This window comes from Felis catus, chromosome A1 (assembly GCF_018350175.1).
Source record: "Felis catus isolate Fca126 chromosome A1, F.catus_Fca126_mat1.0, whole genome shotgun sequence".
Lineage (NCBI taxonomy): Eukaryota > Metazoa > Chordata > Mammalia > Carnivora > Felidae > Felis > Felis catus.
Window position 1 is genome coordinate 96,315,451 of NC_058368.1, and position 23,373 is coordinate 96,338,823.

The following is a 23,373-nucleotide window of genomic DNA, read 5'->3' on the forward strand; positions in this document are numbered from 1 at the left end:
CTATTATAGTTTGAAATTATACAGACATGATTTCAAACTTCTGAAATTTACTGAGACTTCTTTTGTGGCCTGGATTGTGTCTACATCACAGGGAAATGTTTCCTGTGGTTTGCTGTTTTGGGATGGAACATTCCGTATATAGGTGTTAAAGTACATCTGTCCTAATGTGTGGCTCAAAGCTACTTTTTTTTTCCTTATTGATTTTCTTTCTCGATGGTCTATGCATTGATGTGAGGTGTTAAAGTCCTTTCCTATTGTTGTATTATTGCAATGTTTCCCTTTATGACTGTTAATATGTGATTTATATATTTAGAAGCTATTATAGTGGGTTCACAGGTATTTACCATTGTATGTTCTGGTTGCATTGATAACTTTATCATTATGGAATGCCCTTCTTTATGTCCTCTTAGAGTCTATTTAAAATCTAGTCTGATATAAGTAATGCTAGCCAATCTTTTGTTTTGTTTTCCTTCCATTTTCATGGAATACTTCTTCCATTACTTTACTTTTAGTCTGTATGTCTTTAGGTCTGTAGCAAATCTCTTGTAGACAGCACATAGATGAGCCTTGTTCTTTCATCCATTCATTAATCTTATGTCTTTTCATTGGAGCACATAGTCCACTTACATTTAAAATAATTATTGATAGGTATTACTTATTCCCATTTTGTTGATCGACTGTTTTCATAGTTCTCTTTTCCTTTCTTCTTCTACTGATCTACTTCCCTTGAGATAGTCTCTTTGGCATAATGTTTAGATTCCTTTATTTTTTGTGTATCTATTTTAGATTTTTCATTTGTGGTATCCATGACATTCATATGTAACATCCTATGTATATAGTAGTGTTTATTAAGTGGATGGTAGCTTAAGTAAGAACACATTTTAAAAGCACATTTTTATTTGCAAATCAATGTTTTATGATGTGATGTTATTTTTTTACATCTTTTAAATTGTGTATCCCTTGACTAATTTTTATAGATGTAATTGATTTTACTACTGTCATCTTTTAAACTTCATAGTAGCTTTAAAAATGATTTATCTACTACCTTTACTGTGTGTATGCTTTTACAAGTGAAATTTTTTTCCTTTCATAATTTTTCTTCTAATTATGGCTTTTTCTTTTCCGCTTAAAAGATCCCCTTTAATATTTTTTGTAACATCAATTTAGTGGTAATTGACTCCTTTAACTTTTGTTTGTCTGGGACACTCTTTATTTCTCCTTTAATCTTGAATGATAACCTTGATCCATAGGGTATTCTGGGTTGTAGGGATTTTCTCCCCCTTAGCTATTTGCAATCCAGAAAGGAGAGGCATGATATATTCAATGTTTCTCCTGAAAATCCTGCTGATAGTCTTATGGATTTTCCTTCTATGTAATTCTTTCCTTTTCTCTTGCTACTTGTAACATTCTCTCTTTAATTTTTGCTATTATAATTACAGAATTATTTAACTTCGTATTGTTTGGATCTGCTTCCTGGATGTCTGTTCATTTGCCCAGATTAGGGAGATTTTTCAGCCATTATTTATTCAAATAAGCTTTATGCTCCTTTCTCTCTCTCTTCTTCTGGGAATCCCTATATAGCACCAACAAACGTTAGGATGCTTGATGTTGGGTACAGAGGTCTTTTAACCTATCCTTTTTTTTTTCTTCTTGCTGTTCACTCTGGTTTCTCTCCACTATTCTTTCAGATTGCTGATCCGTTCTTCTGCATCCTCTAGTCGACTATTCATCCAGTCTTCTCTCAAGTCTCGTGAGTATGTATATGACCATTTTTGAGCTTTTTAACAGATAGATTAGGAAAGAACCAAAAGAAACAGAAATAACCAGAGTTTTGTCTTGTTCTTGTTCCTGTGTATTAAGTCTCCTAGTCTTGGAAGTATTGACGTTAGGTGGAAGTATAATGTAGTGCCCAGCAGTGCAATCCCCCATGGTTATCAGAATCAGGTATTCTAGGGGCATCCCCCCCCTGTGAGGTGTATGCACCCTCCTATTATGGCTGGACTGTGACTGTTTTCAGCAGGGCTTGCCCCCCAGTTAAGTGCCTGAGAGGCCTGGCTACAGGGGCTTTGGGAGCACTTGTGGCTGAGGATAGACCTCAGCCTGGCTGTTTGCAGTGACTCAGTGCAAAGACTTTAGGTGTGTTGATCGGAATATCCTCCCCCCACACACACTTTCTCAAAGCAGAAGTTGCTTGAGAAAGGCAGCAATAACTGGGGGGTTTCAGGACCCAACTATGTCTGCCTGGCAGGTGTGTTGGGTGGGGCAGGTTCATAGGGGAGTACTAGGGCAGGGTATGCCTGTTAGCAAAATAAATGAAGAGTGTCACAATTAGTTCCTACAAGTGTCCAACCACCTAGGCTGGAGGGCAAGAGCAATGGGAGAGAGAAAATATCCCTCTCCCTCCAGCACATAATAAATCCCCATGATCTTTCAAATCTTTTCTTTGGTGCTGGGTCACAGACTAAGTGATATAGCATGCTAGTTCTTTACGAGCCAAGAATCATTTTACTATAACATTCTGGCTCTCTTGGACTCAAACCTTTCTAATTTTCAAAAGTCCTAGAGATGAGACACACTAGTTTTAAAAAAAAACATTTTAGGGGTCATCTTCCTACTGCAGGGTCCCATGGCCGGGGGTACTCAATGTGGGATTTGACCAGCTTGCTTTTCAGGGACGACGTCCCTGCCTGTGATATCCTTTCCATATTTGGACTGGCCACACTATACCCATTCTGGTTCCTAATCATGTGTCTCCCCTTCCTATCCTTTTGATGTGGTCTTCTCTTTATGTCCCTAGTCCTTAGACTTAAGGGTTATTTGGGAGTGAGTTTATTACATATAGTTGTAGCCTTCTCGGGTCCTAGGAGGACATGAGCTCAGCATCCTCCTACTCAGCCATCTTCCCCATTCTCTTCATTATCTTTTGGAATCATAATATATGGTTATCAGTTTGCAAATAAGTCACAATGGATATTCAAACTGTATAATGGGGAGTACATTACTGACAGTGATTCCTTCACGATATAATTATGTGTGTGTTTATTTTTCCTGGCCAGGCTTTCACAAATAACAGTGTAACTGTGTAAGATAGCAAAGTACATAACATGGGCCATTCAGTTCTGTAGTGCACAGTGTCTTCAGCGTGGGCACCACTAGATCATAGTGTCACATTTTGGTACTACTGAAATGTATTTACAAAAGGAGTATACCTTAAGACTGTTTCCAGTTTTAAAGATTCTGTTTAGCTCACCAATCAATTGGTAAGTTCATTCATGAATACCACTCTTCTTCATACAGCTATTTTCAAATCCTACCCTAACTCCTCATATTGCTAAGCTAAAAAAAAAAAAAAAAAAGTTTTAGCCACATGTTCCTCAAGCCTAGTTAGAGTACTGGAAGGAAATATTTTATTTCCTAGGGAGGAAAAAGCAAAGGCAGGGGGAACCTTGGATAGGAAGGGTGAGATCTTGGACCATCTGGCAATAGTGTTAACTGTCCAGTGTTTCATTAAGAATTAAGCTAGTTGGAGAAAGTGGGGAAAGATGGCTGAGTAGGAGGATCCTGACCTCACCTCCTCCCATGGAAACACCAAAGCAACAACTACATGTATTGCAACTCATTCTGAAATTGACCTCTTCCACAGCTACAGGTATAAGGGAAAGGCCACAGAGAGAAGCACAGGATGGGCTGAGACACAGTTGGGAACCACACTCCTGGAGCAGGAATGTACACACAGGAGAGAGATCACAGGTGTGGAGGAATAAGAGGGATCAAGCCTCACACCTGGGAAACCACACAAAGAAGATGAGCCTCTCCCCCTGCCCCCCCCCCCCACCTGATGTGTGGCTTTCAAAATCAGCTGGGCTTACCTCCAGGAACATCAGAGGGTTACAGAACACTGACTAGCTGCTCATAAGGAGCCAGTGCTTTATCATTCGGTCCAAGACTCAGCTCCAATGCAGCAGTTTATAACGCACCTGAGTTACACAAGACAGAGATTTATTGACTAATTTTAGAATGTGTGCCGGAGAGACATGTATCAGCAGTTTACCCTGAGGATGGAAGAGCTGGCAGGTACTATTTGTATTGCCCTTTTTCAGCGTAGCTACCTGGAAACTTACTAGGGCCTGTTCTGACATTCTCCATTTACCTTACTAGCACTCTTTGCCCCATTCAGGCAGGGGCCCCTGCAAAACAACTGCCAACTTACCACACATCCCATATGTCTCAGTTATGACTATTGTCCTCTCGGGGTGACCAGCCCAATGCTTCACTCAGTGGCCAGCACCAGAGCCCCTAGAGAATCATTCCAGCTCCAGGGATGGGGAAGATAGTCCTATCTACCAACATGGCCCCAGTAGTGAAATTCATGCCTCTCAGGCAGCTGTACCAGGTGCAAGTCTTGCCTGCCAGTGCACACAGGGTGGTCTGGTGAGTCACTGCTGACAGCCAGGATGAGCCTGCCTACCAGCATTCACACAGCCACTGGGGACATCTAGAGCATTTGGTTCTGGTGACCCGAGGGGATTGCTAACCAGGAACCACAAGACACCTACCTAAGGCCACACAGACAGAGACCCAATGAGGAGTAGAAGAATATGTTGCAAATGAAAGAACAAAACTTCAGAAGAAGAGCTTACAGAAATAGATATAAGCAATCTACCTGATAAAGAGTTCAAAGTAATGGCCATAAAGCTACTAAAACGTGAGAGAAGACTGAATGAGAACTTCAACAAAGAGAAAATAGAAAAAGTATCAGATCTGAAAGACACCATAACTGAAATATACAATATACTACAAGGAATCAACAGCAGATAAGAGGACACAGAAGAATACAGCTGGAAGACAGGGTCCTAGAAAGCAACTACCCTGAACAAAAAGAAAGCCAAATTAAAAATAAAAGAAATGGGTTAAGGGACAAATTCAAGCATATTAAGGGTCCTAGAAGGGAAAGGGGCAGAAGACACATGTGAAGGAAGGATATCTGAATACTTCCCCACCTGGGGAAAAATCAGACATCCAGGAAGCACAAAGAGCCCAAAACAAGATGAACCTAAGTGGCACACAACAACACATAGTAATTACAATGTTGAAAATTTAAAGACATAATCTTAAAAGCAGCAAGAGAAAAGGAAACAGTTACATTCATTTCAGCTAAAACTTTATAGGCCACTGGGAATAGCATGACATATTCAAAGTGCTGAAAGAAAAATGAAAAACTTACTACCAAGAACACTCTAACTTCAATTCATTCAGAATTGAAGGAGAAACAGTTTCCCAGACAAAAGTTTATGAGATGTTAAAGAGACTTCTTTGAGTAGAGAAGAAAATGCCATAGCTAGAAGTAAATTTCACTGGGTAAAGCAAACATGGAGTAATTGTATATCAGTCACTTATATCTACAAACGTAGTCAAATGAAACAATACATGAAGAGGTAAAGTATGACATGTACAGAAAACATGGATAAGGAAGTGAAAGTACAGTGTTTTAGAATGTATTTGAACTTCAGCAACCATCAAGTTAATATAGACAGACTGCTAAATACATAGGATATTATATGAAACTCATGGCAACCACAAACCCAACACCTACAGTAGATACACAGCAATCATGTAAATCATATCACAAGGGAAAACAACACGAGAAGAAAAAAGGGAGCAGACCCATAAAAATAACAGAAAAATCCCCATGTAAAAATGGCAATAAATACATAAATATCAACAATTATTTTAAATGTACATGGATTACATGCTCTAAAAGATATAGAATGACTGAATATATTCAAAAAACAAAACCAATGATGCTGCCTATAAGGGACTTAATTCAGACCTAAAAACACATACAGACTGAAAGTGAAGGTATGGGACAACGTATTTCATGCAGTGTTGTGGGGCGGGGGGAGGTTGGGGTAGCAATATTCATACCAGACAAAATCTACTTCAAAATAAAGACTGTCAAAAGAGACAAAGAGGGCATGACATAATGATAAAAGGTTCAATCCAACAATAGGGTATAACAGTGGTAAATATCTATGCATCCAACATTGGAGCACCTAAATACATAAAGCAAATATTAACAAATTTAGACGGAAGAATTTTTTAGTATGTATACACTAAGAGCAAAGTAGCAGAAAGAGAATTTGCAAAACCAAACACATTTAAAATTGCATCAAAAAGAAGTCAATACCTGGGAATAAATTTAATCAAAGAGGTAAAAAAAACTGGTACTCTGAAAACAGTAAGACTTTGATGAAAGAAATTGAAGACAACACAAATAAATGGAAAGATAAACCATGCGCCTGGATTTTAAGAATGATGTTACAATGTCCATACTATCAAAAGCAATTGACAGATTCAATGCTGTCCCTACCAAAATACTAATAGCATTTTTCACAGAACTGTAACAAATAATTCTACAACTTGTATTGAACCACAACAGATGCCAAATAGCCAAAGCAATCTTGAGAAAGAACAATAGCCCTGGAGATTTTCACAATCCCAGATTTCAAACTCTATTACAAAGCTACATTAATAAAAACAGTATGGTATTGGCACAAAAATAAACACAAAGATTAATGAAACAGAAAAGAGAGCCCAGAAATAAACCCATGTTTATATGGTAAATTAATCTATGACAAAGGAGGCAAGAATATACAATGAGAAATAGTCACTTCAATAAATGGTGCTGGGAAAATGGAATAGCTACATTCCAAAGAATGAAATTGGGTCACTTTCCTGCACCATACACAAAAATTAATTCAAATTATACTAAAGACCGAAATGTAAGACCCTAAACTGTGAAACTCCTAAAGGAAAGTGTAGGCAGCTAAGTCTTGAACATTGGCTTTTGCATATCTTTTTGGATATAACTCCCCAACCAAGGGAAACCTAAGCAAAAATAAGCAATCAGGACACACACTAAAAATGTTTTGCACAGTGAAGGAAACCATAACCCAAACAAAAAGACAACCTACTGAATGGGATGTGATATTTGCAAATGATACATTCAATAAGGGGTTAATATCCAAAATATATAAGGAATTTACACGTCTCAATGTCAGAACAAAACAAAAACACATAGAATCTGATTATAAAATGCATACAAAGGACCTGAATGGACTTTTTTCTAAAGACAACATACAGATGGTCAACAAACACCTGCAAAGATATGTAAAATTTCATACCAGCCAGATTTGCTAAGGGAAGATCAGGCATAGCAAGTGTTGGTGGGCAAGAGAGGAGAGAGAAATAAATAACTCAGTATTTATTGAGTAAATATTTATGAGAAATACCGAGTATTACTGAGTAATGCCGAGTATTACTCAGGTACCCGAGTAATAAATCTCTCATGTACTGATGGTAGGAATGTAAATTGGTGTAGCCACTATGAAAAACATACCTTGTGACCAAGGAATTCTACTGGCAGGTACCTGCTCAAAGAAAACGAAAACTCCAATATGTGTACCTATGCTCTTTGTAGCATTATTTACAACAGCCAAGATATTGAAGCAACCTAAGTGTGTACTGACAGGTGAATGGATAAAGAAAATGTGGTATATAAGCACAATGGAATAATATTGAGCCATAAAAAAGAATGGTTATCTTGCCACTTACAACATAGTTGGACCAAGAAGGCATTTTACTAAGAGAAAGAAATCAGAAAGAGAAACACAGCTATTTTATGAACAATAAAAATGAATGAGATCATAAATACACAGAACAAACTTGCCAAAGGGGAGGTTCGTGGGGAAACAGATGAAGTAGGGGAAGGGAATTAAGAGGTACAAACTTCCAGTTATAAAATAAATAAGTCATGGGGATGAAAAGTACAAAACAGGGAATATACTCAAAAATATTTTAATAACTTTGTATAGTGACAGTAACTACACTTACTGTGGTACACATTTTATAATGTATATAATTGTAGACTTACTATGTCGTACATGGAAGCCAATATATATCAACTACACTTCAGTCAAAAATAAAATTTAGGGGCACCTGGGTGGCTCAGTCGGTTGAGTCTGACTTCAGCTCAAGTCATGATCTTATCCGTGAGTTTGAGCCCCTTGTCAGGCTCTGTGCTGACAACTCAGAGCCTGGAGCATGCTTTGCATTCTGTGTCCCCCTCTCTCTCTCTGCCTCTCAAAAAAATTTAAAAATCAAATTAAAAAAAGAATTAATTTGGATGGAACTACAGTGAACCAGTCAGTGACAACAGCAGAAAAAATAGTGCTATAATTTTTGGGGTCATTAATCTAGCAGTAACTGATCATCTAGCTTCTGCAAATCAAGTGATTATGTGAAAACTCCTACAAGTGGGGGCTTTGTGTTACTCTTCGAAGTAACTGGGTCATTCTGTTTCCAAGTCTGATCACATTATAATTTCTGTGGCAGGGATCAATGATGTACCAAATAAGATTGGTAGTTAGAAATGGAATTAGACCTGGTCTATAGTACAAAGTACTAGAAGCAAACATTCTATAGCTCCCATTTCAAGGCAGACATCTTGAAAATGTTACAATATTTGGGTTTAAAAAATATATTAGAAAGATTCATACTACAATCGTGTTATTTCCAATATATCAAACATGAAAAACCAAACTTTGAGGTGATAAAATCACATATATACTTGTCCGCTTCTAATAGCCATTCATAAAATGGAGGAAATAGGAAAATATATTTTAAAATTCTTTTTGCGTATTATTTAAATTGCAGGCCTGACTTTCTAAACTGACCAGCTGCTAATCTGATGTGGAAGTCTTCTTTGTGCAATGAGTCCGCTGTTTCCAAGGCTTTTAGAAATGCTTGGTTTGCCACTAAACTAGCTTCAATACGACATTCCCTGGAGCTATGTTCATCAGCGGAATATTCCAAGTCTTCCCAGAACATACAACCCAGCATTCATGCATATGTACATACAAGCATTTGCATACTACTTACTGTTTATGGATTTTAGAAGACATACCAAGTTGGAGACACAGGACAGTTGGCACTATTAATTACATCGTCATTAGGAATACCATCGTCCTTATTAAACACGGATGTTCTCGATGGTGATTAAACTTTCTGTCCAGCGGTTTCACAGAGATGATAGTGATGCTGCTACTATCTAAATCTTACTTACCGTGTGCCGAAGCTGTTGTAAGCATTTTCACATGCCGTATATCAACTTCTCTCACTCGTTCTATGGGGTTGCTACTACTTTACAGCAGACAAAACTGCAGTATAGCGATGTTGAATACAACGTAAGTGTACATAGCTATAAGTAAAGACCTTTGTTTCATGAAGTGTATTCAATAAATATGTGTAAAATAGAGGGATAATGACCACAGAAAGAAAGTCTGAGGCATGTACAATTGAACTGCACATTTGTCACCCCCAGTACTCAAAGAATATCATTCAAACTATTTCAGATCGGCCTAAAATTTTTCAGAGCAATTCGAGGTTCTGTTCAATTCCATCAAAAAGTGAATTTTGTTTTGTTGTGCTTTAGTTTCATCTCAATACTGGAAATACTCCGACATATTTTATATTGGCCTCAACCCTCTAACTGCATGTTTTGCTTCAGCTAGATAGTTTAAAAAAAAAAATAGGAGAAAATGAAGAAGCCTAGCCTCACAAACTTATTTTAAAAAGAGCACTGGGGTAGGGGCTGAATAAAGCTGTAAATGAAAAATAAGAAGTCAAAGATCCCTCTAACCACATCAGATAAAATGCTTAAACATGTTTCAGAATGGGATACTTTCAATCCAAATGTAATGAAAATAGAAAACTTCTATGGAAAACCAAATATGTTAACCAGTTGAATAAATGAGGCTCAACAAAACATGAGAAAGTACATTGGAAGAAATAATCTTGTTTAGAGGAGGAAATAGATTGGATAATATTATTTTGGAAAAAAAAAAAAACCTAAAAACATGCCTTAATGTTGACTAAGTACCTAGATCCATTTCCTAGGATTTTGAGGAAAATAAAGTCATTATGTTTACTCCCACTTTTAACATTATATCAAAATTTGTATCAAAATTTAAAAGTCAACTTTGATTAAAACATAATATTATTAGTTAATATATTAACTTATTAATAAGTTAATTATTAACTTATTAACTTAACAATATTAGTAAGTGAAAAGTAAGAAGACAATGTCTACACTGCTGTGGCATGGATATGATGCTTAGAAAGTAGCTGGAGGGTCAGGATTTAGCAACTGTATGCTAAATCCATAAAACCAGGTCTGAGTTTTTTAATTGAATATCTGTGAGGAAAGTATACACCTTACTAAAGAGACAAATACACAGGGAAAAGTATTCGAAGATAAATTTCATAGTTAAAAGTAAGTGGACTGTTCCAAAAAGGAAAAAAGTGATAGAGAAAAGATTAAAGCAGAGGAACCCTACTGATAAGAATGAAGAATATGTGGGATTCTTTAATGAGTTGGTCAACACAGTAACAAATGCCTTGCCTGATAACCCAACCGTCAACAGGCCTAAGGTCCTTACTATAATTAAATGTGCGGTAAACTGTTACATCTGACTACAACCATATACTTTAGGCTCCAAAATGCCAGACCCCATATAATTGCTTCTTTGCCGAGAGGAAAGGTAAAGGTAAAATCTTTATGAATGTATTCAGGAAACAGAAGCAAATGTGTACTAATTCTGAACCCTCACAACACAAAAAGTACAAAACAACCTTGTATTAAAAGTTCAAATGGGCCTTCGAGGTCCAAGATGGCAGCCACACAACCTACAACTACATATGGAGGAATGCCTCTTGAGGAAGAACTAAGGGGTGATTGAATGCTTCTGCACAACAGAAAGTAGAGGGAAGATACATGGAAAGGCAGTGTGACAGAGAAACAGTAACCCATCACTGTTGCTGCAAAATGCTGAACAGAGGGAGATCAGTGAGGGGCCCATGTGTAGATTTCTTGCCCTTAAAAAAAAAAGTGATTTGAAGGACAGTTACACTTTAAGTGAAGGGAATCCATTTACTAACCCTAGAACTTCCCCACATGTGGGAGAATTACTGGATCTTTCTCCCAGCATCACAGGCACTGGCAAGTGCCGTAGTTTATGTTCCCTCTCCAACATGATAGCACAGACAGAACAGTCTAGGTGCTCTAGCCAGCCTTCTAGGGCAGCCATGGTGATCCCTGGGCTCCCAGCCCACACTAGCTCCAGCTGGCCCACCAAGGGAACTATAGTGTGACCTTGATGAGGAGAACCCGAACCTGTTTCCAGTCTAACTCCAGCCACCTTAACAGGTGGCCTGCACACACCTGAGAAGCATGTGGCCCGTGCCCACTCAAATGCCATCCGTCTCACCACAGCATCCACTGTATGGAGTACCCCAGCCTATGCCTACTCTACCTCCAGTTATCTTGCCAGCATGGTCCAGGCATGGAGTACCCTTGTCCATACCCACTCCAGTCACCCTGCCAAGGTGAATGCAACACCCCATCAGGCATCTGTTCCAGTTGGCCCTCTAGGCTGGCCCCCATATGGAGTGTGCCAGGACTTCTAGCACATGCCAGCTCCAGCTGTAGCTATTCCTGTGTAAAGAACACTGCAGGCATTGCCCGCTTCAGCTTTAGACTTTCTGCTATTGTGGCTCTGGTGCAAAGAATCCTGGAGATGCCTGGTTTGGGGCTCTTACAGCTCCAGCTATCCTTTTGGGGTGGCCATAGTGCAGAGCAACCCAGGAACCAGATCCTACACCTGCTCTAACCAGCCAGCCAAAGCCACAAGGTACGTACAATTTCTACACAGTACGTTCCTACACAAGGCACCTCGTTTAAGACAGGAAAAGTAGCTGTTCCACCTAATTCATAGAAACAAATATAGAAAAGAACACAGAGTGAGAAAGCATAAAACTGTGTTCCAAATGAAAGAACAAAACCTTAGAAAGAACCACCTGAAATGGAGATAAGCCATCTACTTCGTAAAAAGTACAAAGTAATGATCACAAAGGTGCTCCAGGGACTTGAGAGAAAGGTGGATGTACTCAGGGACAATGTCAACAAAGAGACAGAAAATATGAAAAAATATATCAAATTTGAATAAAATGAAAATTAGAATAGAAAGAATCAACAGCAGATTGGACCATGCAGAAGCAGTGATCAGTGATTTACAAGACAGGGTGGTGGAAAGCACCCAAGCTGAGCAGCAGAAAGAAAGAAGAATTTAAAAATTAGGATGGCTTAAGGAAATTCTGTGATGAAGTCAAGAACAATAACTTTCACATTATGGCCCTTCCAGAAGAAGAAGAGACAGAGGAGGTAAAACACTTGTTTGAAAAAATGATAGCTTAAAGTATCCCCAACATGGGAAAATAAGCAAATATCCAGGCCTATGAAATAGAGAAAGCCTTTTCCAAGATTAACACCAAAGAAGTACACAACAAGACATATAATAATTAAAATGGCAAAAATAAAAGAGAATCTAAAAGTGGAAAGACAAAAAACCAAAAGTTACATACCAGAGAAACCCAATAAGGCTATCACTGATTGTTCAGTAGAAACGCTGCTGACCAGAAGGGTGGGACATGATATATTCAAAGGGCTGAAAGAAAAAACAAAAACAAAAATATAACCAAAAATATTGTGCACAGCAAGATTATCATTTAGAATTGAAGAAGGAATAAAGAATTTTAAAGAAAAACGTGAAGTTCATCACCACTAAATCAGCCTTACCTGAAACATTAAAGGGACTTCTCTATATGGAAAAGAAAAGGTCATCAGAAGAAAATTATGAAAAGAAAAAAATTTCATTGGTAAAAGCAAACATACAATAAAAGTAGTAGATTAATCACTTACAAAGGTAGTATAACATTAAAATACACTAATAGTAAAATCAAGTCTATCTAAAAAATAAAGGGTACACAAAATGACATAAAATGTGACAGTTATATTTAAAAATACGGAGGGGGATAATAAAAACGTAGCTCTTTTAGAAGGTGTTCATACTGCTATATATATAGGATTTTATATATGGACCTCACAGTTCACAAAACAAAAACCTACGATTCATTCACAAAGGTAAAGAGAAAGGATTCCAAACATGACACTAAAGAAAATCATCATATCTATCCCAAGGGAAGAGAAAAAAGAAGGAACAGAGAACTACAAAAAAACAACCCGGAAAACAATTAAGAAAATGGCAGTAAGTACCTATCTATCAATAACCACTTTAATGTAAATGAAATAAATGATCCAATCAAAAGAGTATCGGAGAGTGTGATGCTAAGTGAAATAAGCCATACAGAGAAAGACAGATACCATATGGTTTCACTTTTATGTGGACCCTGAGAAACTTAACAGGAACCCATGGGGGAGGGGAAGGAAAAAAAAAAAAACAGGTTAGAGTGGGAGAGAGCCAAAGCATAAGAGACTCTTAAAAACTGAGAACAAACTGAGGGTTGATGGGGGGTGGGAGGGAGGAGAGGGTGGGTGATGGGTATTGAGGAGGGCACCTTTTGGGATGAGCACTGGGTGTTGTATGGAAACCAATTTGTCAATAAATTTCATATAAAAAAAAATTAAAAAAAAAATAGAGCTCAGGTTGAAAAAAAAAAAAAAAAAAGAGTATCTAAGTAGATAAGACAAAACCAAAACCAAAACAAAAACGAAGTACATTCTTCCCACAATAGATTCACTTCAGAACTAAAGACACATACACTCTGAAAGTAAAGGTGTGGAAAAATATACTCCACCTAAAAGAAAGAAGGAAAATAAGGCTGGATTAGCAATAGACATTATGTATGTATGTACTTATTTATTTCATGTTTGCTCATTTGAGAGAGAGAGAGCGTGAGCAGAGGAGGGGCAGAGAGAGGGAGACACAGAATCCAAAGCAGGCTCCAGGATCTGAGCTTCCAGCACAGAGCCAGAAGTGGCACTCGAATCCACAAACCCTGAGATCATGAACCGAGCTGAAGTCAATTGACTGAGCCACCCAAGCACCCCAGCAATAGACTTTAAAATCAAAACTGTAACAAGAGACAGAGAAGGGTATTACAGAATGATAAAAGGCTGAGTCCAACAAGAGGAAGTAACAATTGTAAACATCTGTGCTTCCAACACAGGAGGATCTAAATATAGAAAGTAAATATTAACAGATAATAAAGGAAGAAACTGATAATAATATAATAATAGTAGGGATTTTAACACCCCACTTGTATCAATGGATAAATCATCCAGATAGAAAATCAACAGGGAAACAATGGCTTTAAATGACACCTTAGACCAGATGGACTAAAAAGATATATGCAGAATATTCTATCCAAAATCAACATAATAAACATTCTTTTCAGGTACATATGGAACATTCTCCAGGATGTATCACATTAGGCCACAAAAAAAGTTTCAAACATTTTTAAATGGTTGAACTAATAAAGCTTATTCTCTGGCCACAAGGTTATGAAACTAGAAATAAATTTCAAGAAGAAAAAAATCAACAAAATACAAATGGAGGCAAATTAAAAAAAAAATGTTACTCAAAACCTAGAGGCTAAGGAGCAAAATCAGAGAGAAAATTTAAAAATATCTAGAGACTGACAAAAAAAGAAAGAAACAGAATGTTTAAAAATTGGGGGAATGCAGCAAAAGCTATTCTAAATGGGAAATTTATAGAAAATAAGCCTACCTCAAAAATAAGGAAAAATCTCAAAAATGACACAATCTAAACTTTGCCTAGAGGAATTAATAATACGAACAAAGTCCAAAGTTAGGAGAAGGAAGGAAATCATTATGATCATGTAAACTATTAAGAAAACAATAGGGGAGCACCTGTGTGGCTCAGTCAGTTGACTGCCCAACTCTTGATTTGGGCTCAGGTCGTAGCAACAGTCATGAGATTGAGCCCTGCATAGGGCTCCGTGGTGAACATGTTGCCTGCTTGGGATTCTCTCTCTCCCTCTCTCTCTGCCTCCTTTTCTCTTCCTCTCAAAATAAACAAACATTAAAAAAAAATAGGAAAAAATCAAAACTGAGAGTTGGTTCTTTGAAAACAAAAACAAAATTGATAAATGTTTATCCAGAGTTATCACAACAAAACAAAACAAAAAAAACAAAAAAGGAGGACTCAAATAAAAGTAGAAATAAAAGTTAAAACTGACACCCAGAAACAGAAATACAAATAGTAGAAGAGACTCGGTAAAAATTATAAATCAGGGGCACCTGGGTGGCTCAGTAAGTGTCCAAATTTACCTCAGGTCATGATCTCAGGGTTTGTGAGTCTGATCCCCACATTGGGCTCTGTGCTGACAGCGCACAGCCTAGAGCTTGCTTCACATTCTGTGTCTCCTTCTTTCTCTGCCCCTCCCCTGCTCGTCCTCTCTCCGTCTCTCAAAATCAAATAATCATTAAAAATTTTAAATCAACAAATTGGAAAACCTAGCAGAAATTGATAAATTCCTAGAAACATATCTTTAAAAACTGAATCAGGAGAAAATAGAAAACCTAGAAAGACCAATTACTAGTAATGAAATAAAATCAGTGATCAAAAGCTCCCAATGAACACAAGTCCAGGACCAGATGGCTTCACATATTAATTTTATCAAAATTTAAAGAAGAGCTAATATATATCCTTGCCAGAATATTCCAAAAATTTGAGGAAGAAACTTTTCCCAATTTCTATTATGAGCCTGCATTACCCTGAAACCATAACCAGACAAAGACACTATAAAAAAAGTTAAAATTAGGGGCGCCTGGGTGGCAGTCGGTTCAGCGTCTGACTTCGGCTCAGGTCATGATCTCAGGGCTCGTGGGTTCGAGCCCCACATCAGGCTCTGTGCTGACAGCTCAGAGCCTGGAGCCTCTTCAGATTCTGTGCCTCCCTCTCTCTCTGACCCTGACCCACTTGCATTCTGTCTCTCTCTCTCAAAAATAAATAAACATTAAAAAAAAAAAGTTAAAATTACAGGAGCCCCTGGGTGATTCAGTTCGTTAAGTTCCAGACTTTGGCTCAGGTTCTTTGAAAACATAAACAAAATTGATAAATGTTTATCCAGAATTATCAAAACAAAAAACAAAAACAAAAAAAAGGAAGACTCAAATAAAGTTAAAACTGACACCCAGAAACACAAATACAAATATTAAAAGAGACTCTGTAAAAATTATAAATCAGGGGCACCTGGGTGGCTCAGTCATTTAAGTGTCCAGCTTTGGCTCAGGTCATGATCTCATGGTTTGTGAGTTTGAGCCCTGTACTGGGCTCTGTGCTGACAGCTTAGAGCCTGGAGTCTGCTTCAGGTTCTGTGTCTCCCCCTCTCACTGCTCCTCCCCTGCTCACAGTTTGTCTCTATCTCTCAAAAATAAATAAAACATTAAAAAAAATTAAAATTACAGACTAATATCCCTGATGAACATAGTTACAAAAATCCTCCACAAAATATTAGCAAGCCAAATCCAACAATACATTAAGAGGATCGTTCACCACCATCACCTGCGTTTTATTCAGGGGATGCAAGGATGGCTCAATATCTGTAAATCAATTAACATATATATCACATTAATAAAAAAAAACAAAAATCACATGATTATCTCAACAAATGGAAAAAAGGCATATGACAAAATTAAACATCGATTTGTGATAAAAAAAAAAATCTCAACAGAGTGGGATTAGAGGGAACATAGCTCAACATAATAAAGGCCATACATGAAAAACCCACAGCTAACATTGTATTCAATGGTGAAAAGCTAAAGATTTTTCTTTAAGATTAGGAACAAGGCAAAGTTGTCCACTCTTACTACTTTTATTCTGCATAGTACTAGAAGTCCTGGACACAGCAGTAAGACCAGAAATGAAATAAAAGTGTCCAAATTGATAAGGAAGAAGTTATACTGTTACTCTTTGTAGTGACATATTCCATATAGAAAATCCTGAAGACTCCATCAGAAAACTAAACATATAAATAATTTCAGTTAGGGTATAGGAATCAATAATCAATATACAGCATCTGGTACGTTTTTACACACTAAAAACAAAGTAGCAAAAAGAGAAAATAAGAAAACAGTTCCATTTACAATTGCATCATAAAAAAATAAAATACCTAGGAATAAATTTAACAAAGGAGATGAAAGTCCTATATTCTGAAAATTATAAAACCTGGATAAATCAAGTCAGAGATGGCACAAATAAATGAAAAAATATATACCACTAATAAGAATATTATTAAAAAACCTATTCCACCGAAACCATTCAGTGCAGTCCCTAACATGATACCAATAGTATTTTTCGCAGACCTAAACCAAAAAATCCTAAAATTTATAGGGAAGGACAAAACACCCTGAACAGCTAAAGCAATCTTGAGATAAAACAACAACAACAACAACAAAACAAAACAAAACAAAAAAACTAGAGAGCTATCACAATCTCAGAACTCAAACTATTTTATAAAGGTGTAGCAATCAAAACAGTATGGTACTATACAAAGTAGACATGTGGATGAGTGGAACAGAATAGAGAACCCAGAAATAATCCCATGCTTATATGGTCACTTAATCTTCAATAAAGGAGGCAGGAATCTACTATAGGAAAAGGCAGTCTTTAATAAATGGTTATGGGAAAACTGGACAGCTACATACAAAAGAATGAAACTGGACCATTTTCTTACACTACAGACAAAAATAAACCCAAATGTATTAAAGACCTGTATTAGGACCTAAAACCATAAAACTCCTAGAAGAAAATATAAACAGTAATCTCTTGAACATTGATCTGAATCTGTATCTTCAGGCAAGGGAAACAAAAGCAAAAATAAACTATTAGGACTACATCAAACCAAAAAGTTTTGCAAAGCAAAGGTAACCATCAACAAAATGAAAAGGCAGCCTACTGAATGGAAGATGTTTGAAGATGATTTAGCTGATAGGATGTTAATTTCCAAAATATATAAAGTCCTCCTACAACTCAAAAAAAGAAAAGATTAAAAAATGGGCAGAGGACGAGAATACATATATTTCCAAAGACTTACAGATGGGCAACAGACACGTGAAAAGATGCTCAACATCGCTAATCATCAGAGAAATGCAAATCAAAACTACAATTGAGTATCACTCTTTTGGCTAGTGTCAAAAAGACAATAAATGACAAGTGGTGGCAAGGATGTGGAGAAAAGGGGACCCTCATGCACTGTTGGCAGGAATATAAAACTAGGGCAGCCAGTATGGAAAACTGTAGGAGGATCCTCAAAAAAGTAAAAATAGAAATACCATACGACCCAGTAATTTCACTCCTGGTTATCTGCCATAAGAAAATGGAAATGCCAATAAAAAAAATGAAAATACTAATTCAAAATATATATGGATCTATGCAGTCCTATGTTTACTGCAACATTACTTACTATTTGCAATAGCCACAATATGAAAGCAACCTAAGTGTCCAAATGGATAAAGAAAATGTGGTATACCAAATGAAATATCACTTATTCATAGAAATAGATATAATTTTGCCAGTTCCAGCATCACAGACTGACTTAGAGGATATTATGCTAAGTGAAATAAATGAGACAGAAAAAGTCAGAGACAGTGGGATTTGTACACGTAAAAAGCAAAACCCATAACAAAAATAGAAATAGGCTGATAATTATGGACAACAAAGTAGTGGTTTCCAGAAGGGGAGTCTGTGGGGGGATAGGTGAAATACATAGAAGAGATTAAAAGGTACAAACTTGCAGTTATGAAATAAATAATTCATGAGCATCTAAAGTATAGCATGGGAAATGCAGTCAACAATATTATAATAATTTTATATGGTGACAGATGGTAACTAGATTTACAGTGATCATTTTATAATGGATATAATTGTTGAATCACTATGTTTTTGAAATATTGTACATCAACTATATTTGAATTAAAAATTTAAAAATACAAATAGAAAAGGAGAAGCAGTCTTTATATTAAAGAGAAAGGATAACCCTAAAACTTATCTTTTGAGCTGGAAAAGTGCTATCTATTCAGAGAACTTGATAGAAGATCATGAGATCTTTATGAGCAAAGGTTTAATGTTTTCATTCCCAATACATTTACATTGGTGTACGCAATGTTTACTATAGAATAGACTCTCAATAAATATATATTTCAAATAAAACCTTGTTACATCTACTATGGAACTTCCCTTCTGAAAATATTTAACCAGAATTCTATAAATCCTTTACATTCAATTTCTGACTTACAATGCAAAGGATAGAGGAACACTTTCAGTGTCATCAAAAGAAAAAATGTGAGAAATCTAGAATGTAAGACATTTTATTAGACAACTGGTGGGGTTTCTTCAAAACTCCATGAAAGTCATAAAAAGGTATTTTTAAAATTAAAAGAAACACAAATTAATTATAACATTAATATGTTATGATCAAGAGGTTTTGCATGAAACTGAGTATGATGTAAATGTTAGATGGTGTCAGGGAATTACTGGTAGGTATGATAAAGGTATTAAGTGGTACTTAACACAATGTCCTTATTTCCTATTGATCCCATACTGAAGTACATAAGGTGAATGCTATGATTTTTGTACCTCACTATAAAATTATTCTAGCAAGTAGATGAAACAAATATGCCAAATGTTAACAGCTGCTAAGCCAGTGTTGGGTATATTGTTACTCATTATATAATTATTTTCATATGTTTGAAAATACTATAATAAAAAATAAAGTTATAAAAGAAAAAAAGAGAATTATTGGTGGAGTAGCAAAGACTTTTTCCCCAATCTACATCAATATATGAATTGACATTTTTATTTAATACAAGTCTCAAAATTCCTTATTTGGGGAATAAAAACTTTCTAAGAATTCTATCCCTTTGATACATTAATTTCAGGTTTGATTTGATACATTCTATAATAGCATTTTTATTTCCTTTGTGCATTCAATACCTTCCTCTTCAATAATGTCTTCTAAGAAAGATGAAAAAAAGGAAGAAAGAAAGAAGGGAGAAATGGAGGGAAGAAATAAAAGAAGGAAGGAGAGAATGAAAAAAGGAAGGCAGGCAGACAGGCTGGCAAGCTGGATTACACTCGATTGGATGCAACTAAACTTTCTCATCAGTTAAAATTTCCCACAAGGTCCTTGCTTGAGGGGTTATAGGAAAACACAGAAAGTGACTCCTAAAGGCAGGCATCTCTTATGAATGGCATGCATTTTTTGAGCATTATCTGCAATTTCAGAGATAACCCAGTGATATATCAGTATTAAAAAATTCATCACATGAGTGGATAAAGAAATTGTGGTTTATATACACCACGGAATACTACATGGCAATGAAAAGGAATGAAATCTGGCCTTTTGTAGCAAGGTGGATGGAACTGGAGAGTGTTATGCTAAGTGAAATAAGTCATACAGAGAAAGACAGATACCATATGTTTTCACTCTTATGTGGATCCTGAGAAACTTGACAGAAGACCATGGAGGAAGGGAAGGGGAAAAAGTAAAGTTAGGGAGGGAGCCAAAACATAAGAGACTCTTAAGGGTTGACAACAAACTAAGGGTAGATGGGGGTTGGGAGAGAGGGGAGAGTGGGTGATGGGCATTGAAGAAGGCACCTGTTGGGATGAGCACTGGTTGTTGTATGGAAACCAATGTGACAATATATTACATGTTAAAAAAAAAAAAGAAGGAATTAATCACAGTATTTCTTATGACAAATTTCATGGAATTCTGTTTTTTCTTTGGTTTTTATTTTTGTTTTTCCTGTGGCTATCAATGTCGTTTTTGCCATTGGTCACTAATAGTTATTGCTACTCTTGAAACCAATACTACATGGTATGGTAACTAACTTGAAGTTAAATAAATATAAAAAACAGTTATGCTTTTTTAAAGTTTTCTGTTGGTCCAAAAAGCTGAGGAAATTAAGAGTTAAACCAAACAGGCAAATTTATGTGCGGAACTTTTCAAATCCTTAAATATAGCACAATATTAGTGCTTTCCTAATTTAGTCTGGAATAAAACTTTAAAAAATTATCTTGAGAAAGACGTGTTCTATGTAACATCCTGAGAAAAGCTGCTTCCAATTTTTCCTCCAGACCAGGGAATATAAAATTAAGACTATTAAAGTTTGAGTCCCTCTGTAAACCAGAGCCTGAGACAATCTTCTTTAAATAGGTAAATATATTATGGGAACTTATCCCAGGGAATATGAATGAAAAAATAGTTATTATGAAACTGTTAAGGCATTTGAAATAACCAATTCAAGGATGCAATGAGTTGCTCACTGCCATGGGCAACTTGGAGTTTATGCTTCTTGGCATTCTTCCATGAACCATGGAGAAAAAAAATGCTGAATTGTCCAGCTGGGAGACTGTAGTTCCCTATTAATTAAGAATTTTCTGATAAGTCGTTAATTAGCTCATACTTGCAAGTTCATGCCTGAGTTAGAATGGATGCCTAGATCCACGTGGGTTCTGCACACCATGCAGCTTTGGCAAGATGTTGGCCCGGAATATGTGAAGCATAAGTCAAGACAGATCACGCTGCAGTGGGTCAGCAAAAATGGACACTGGCCTGGGGCTGGATACTGAAATCATTGATGGAACGACAGAGAGGAGTCCATAAAGAGAAGAGAGGTACTAAGATATCTTTCTGTGTCAGAGAACTAAATGTGAACAGAGTAGGACACGTATTAGAAGAAATACATCAAGTAAACCATTAACAAGTAGGACAAAGTGTCCTTGAGGAAAGGTGAATATATAGGAACAGGTGACTGAACCTGAACAGAAGACATGAAGTCCTCTGAAAAGAAAGTAACTCTTCTCTTGTGGAATTCTCACCACTTCTTGTCCCTGTGGGGGTATCTGTTGTTGCACATCAGCCTTCTAATAAAGGACTGGCATTCTAATTATCATACTCTTGTAGCACCATGGCAGCAATCCTTCATAAAACCAAGCAATCTTAGCTGACAATTGCACGAACTAGTGCTGAAGTTTATAGCAACAGTACTACTAGATTCACAGAGTATACTTTCTTGGTGTATTGTCATCAAACAGCTATGTCAGCTCAGTCCTTCTAGTTGATTTCTGTCATCGTTTTGTATTACTTCTATTGGCATCCAAGACTTTAGATCTAATAGTCACTCATCTTGTTTCACACTGCCAGCACACAGGCTCCTGCTAATACTATTATCTTGCTTGCCTATCTTGGTTTGTGTACTAAGCCTTCCCTCTTTGCAGCCACATATCCAGGATCCTGGCTTCTCATTATACCAAGGTGAATCTCTTGGAACTGGGAGTAAGACTCCTTTAAATGTGCTTAAAGCATTGTGATTCCTGATAGTGACACTTTATTGTACAGTTATGATAGATGAACAATCAGGTTGCATTACCCATTCTGGAAGTCCCACCATAAATTAATTCTCATGAGAAATGTGTAAGAATGTTTCAGTCCCCATTTACATTCCTAGACACATCTTTTGAAGGATAGGAGACAAACTGACCCAACTAGATTCCCTTTTTTTTCCATCCTTTACCTTCATGGGGAGGAAAAAAATTTCCTTCTACCCTTCTAGGTTCTTTGGGTGGTCCAATAATCAAACTAACCTAACACAGATTCACAGGAGAAAAAGAAATTTAATGACACATGCAGGGGCCCCAAAAGAAAGTCAGACCCAAGAAGAAGCTATATTCTATATAGAAGAAGCTATATAATACCCAAGAAGAAGCCAAGTGAGGCTTATATGCCATTTTGAGGTAAGGAATGGGATAGAGCCCAGCCTTCAAATGGGAAGAGGGTAATTCACATACAATAACAAGAGCAGATGTTTGGCAATTAAATGTTTCTCTTTCCATACAGATAGGCCATTCAGATGAAAAAAAAAAAGTTATCTCTTGGTACTAGCTCTCTTTCTGGATGAGGCTCTCTATCTAAATTATTTTAAGTAGTTTAAGGGTGAAAGTGTTTTTTCTTGAGTCTTCTGGGTTTGAATTGCCTTCAGTTCAAAATAGTCCACATGCCAAAGTGGCAGATTTTGGGGTGACTTACTCTAAATGCTTTCACTTTTCCATCTTTATTTCAAGGTTACAGAGTATCTCTATAATTTGCAAAAAAGAAAATAAAAAGAATAGAATGTATAGGTATGAACTCCCAATTAATTGCTGATGAAAGCATGTTACCCCCCATATGAATTTTATACAGCAAGTTAAAAGTCTGAATTTGTAAATTGAGTTCATTCAAGCTTAAACTGGATTTGAGCTTCAAAAGCTCATAGCATTTGGTTTTGCTTATAAATAGTGCTTGACACTTCCCAAATTCAATTAGTTTCGATTCTTGCAAAGTCACATTATAAGCAAAACTTGAGTCTATAAGCCTATTTTAAAGTAGCCTAAGTATATTTTGGTGTGTGAGATTATATTTTTGCTTTATTTCTTAAATTGTTACTTCATT

The 23,373-nt window shown here is 36.6% G+C and overlaps 1 long non-coding RNA gene across 3 annotated transcripts in view; it reads right to left on the reverse strand.

Moving 5' to 3' along the window:
- Nucleotides 1–1,131: 1,131 nt before the first annotated feature.
- The window catches only part of LOC111560532, a 142,549-nt gene continuing 120,307 nt past the window's right edge, over nucleotides 1,132–23,373 (reverse strand). For all 3 annotated transcript variants that reach the window (XR_002742468.2, XR_006598070.1, XR_006598074.1), the window contains exons 2-4: nucleotides 12,481–12,563; nucleotides 3,870–3,977; nucleotides 1,132–1,777 (exon numbers count right to left, since the gene is read on the reverse strand). This is a non-coding gene — a long non-coding RNA (uncharacterized LOC111560532). The remainder of the gene's footprint in view (nucleotides 1,778–3,869; nucleotides 3,978–12,480; nucleotides 12,564–23,373) is intronic.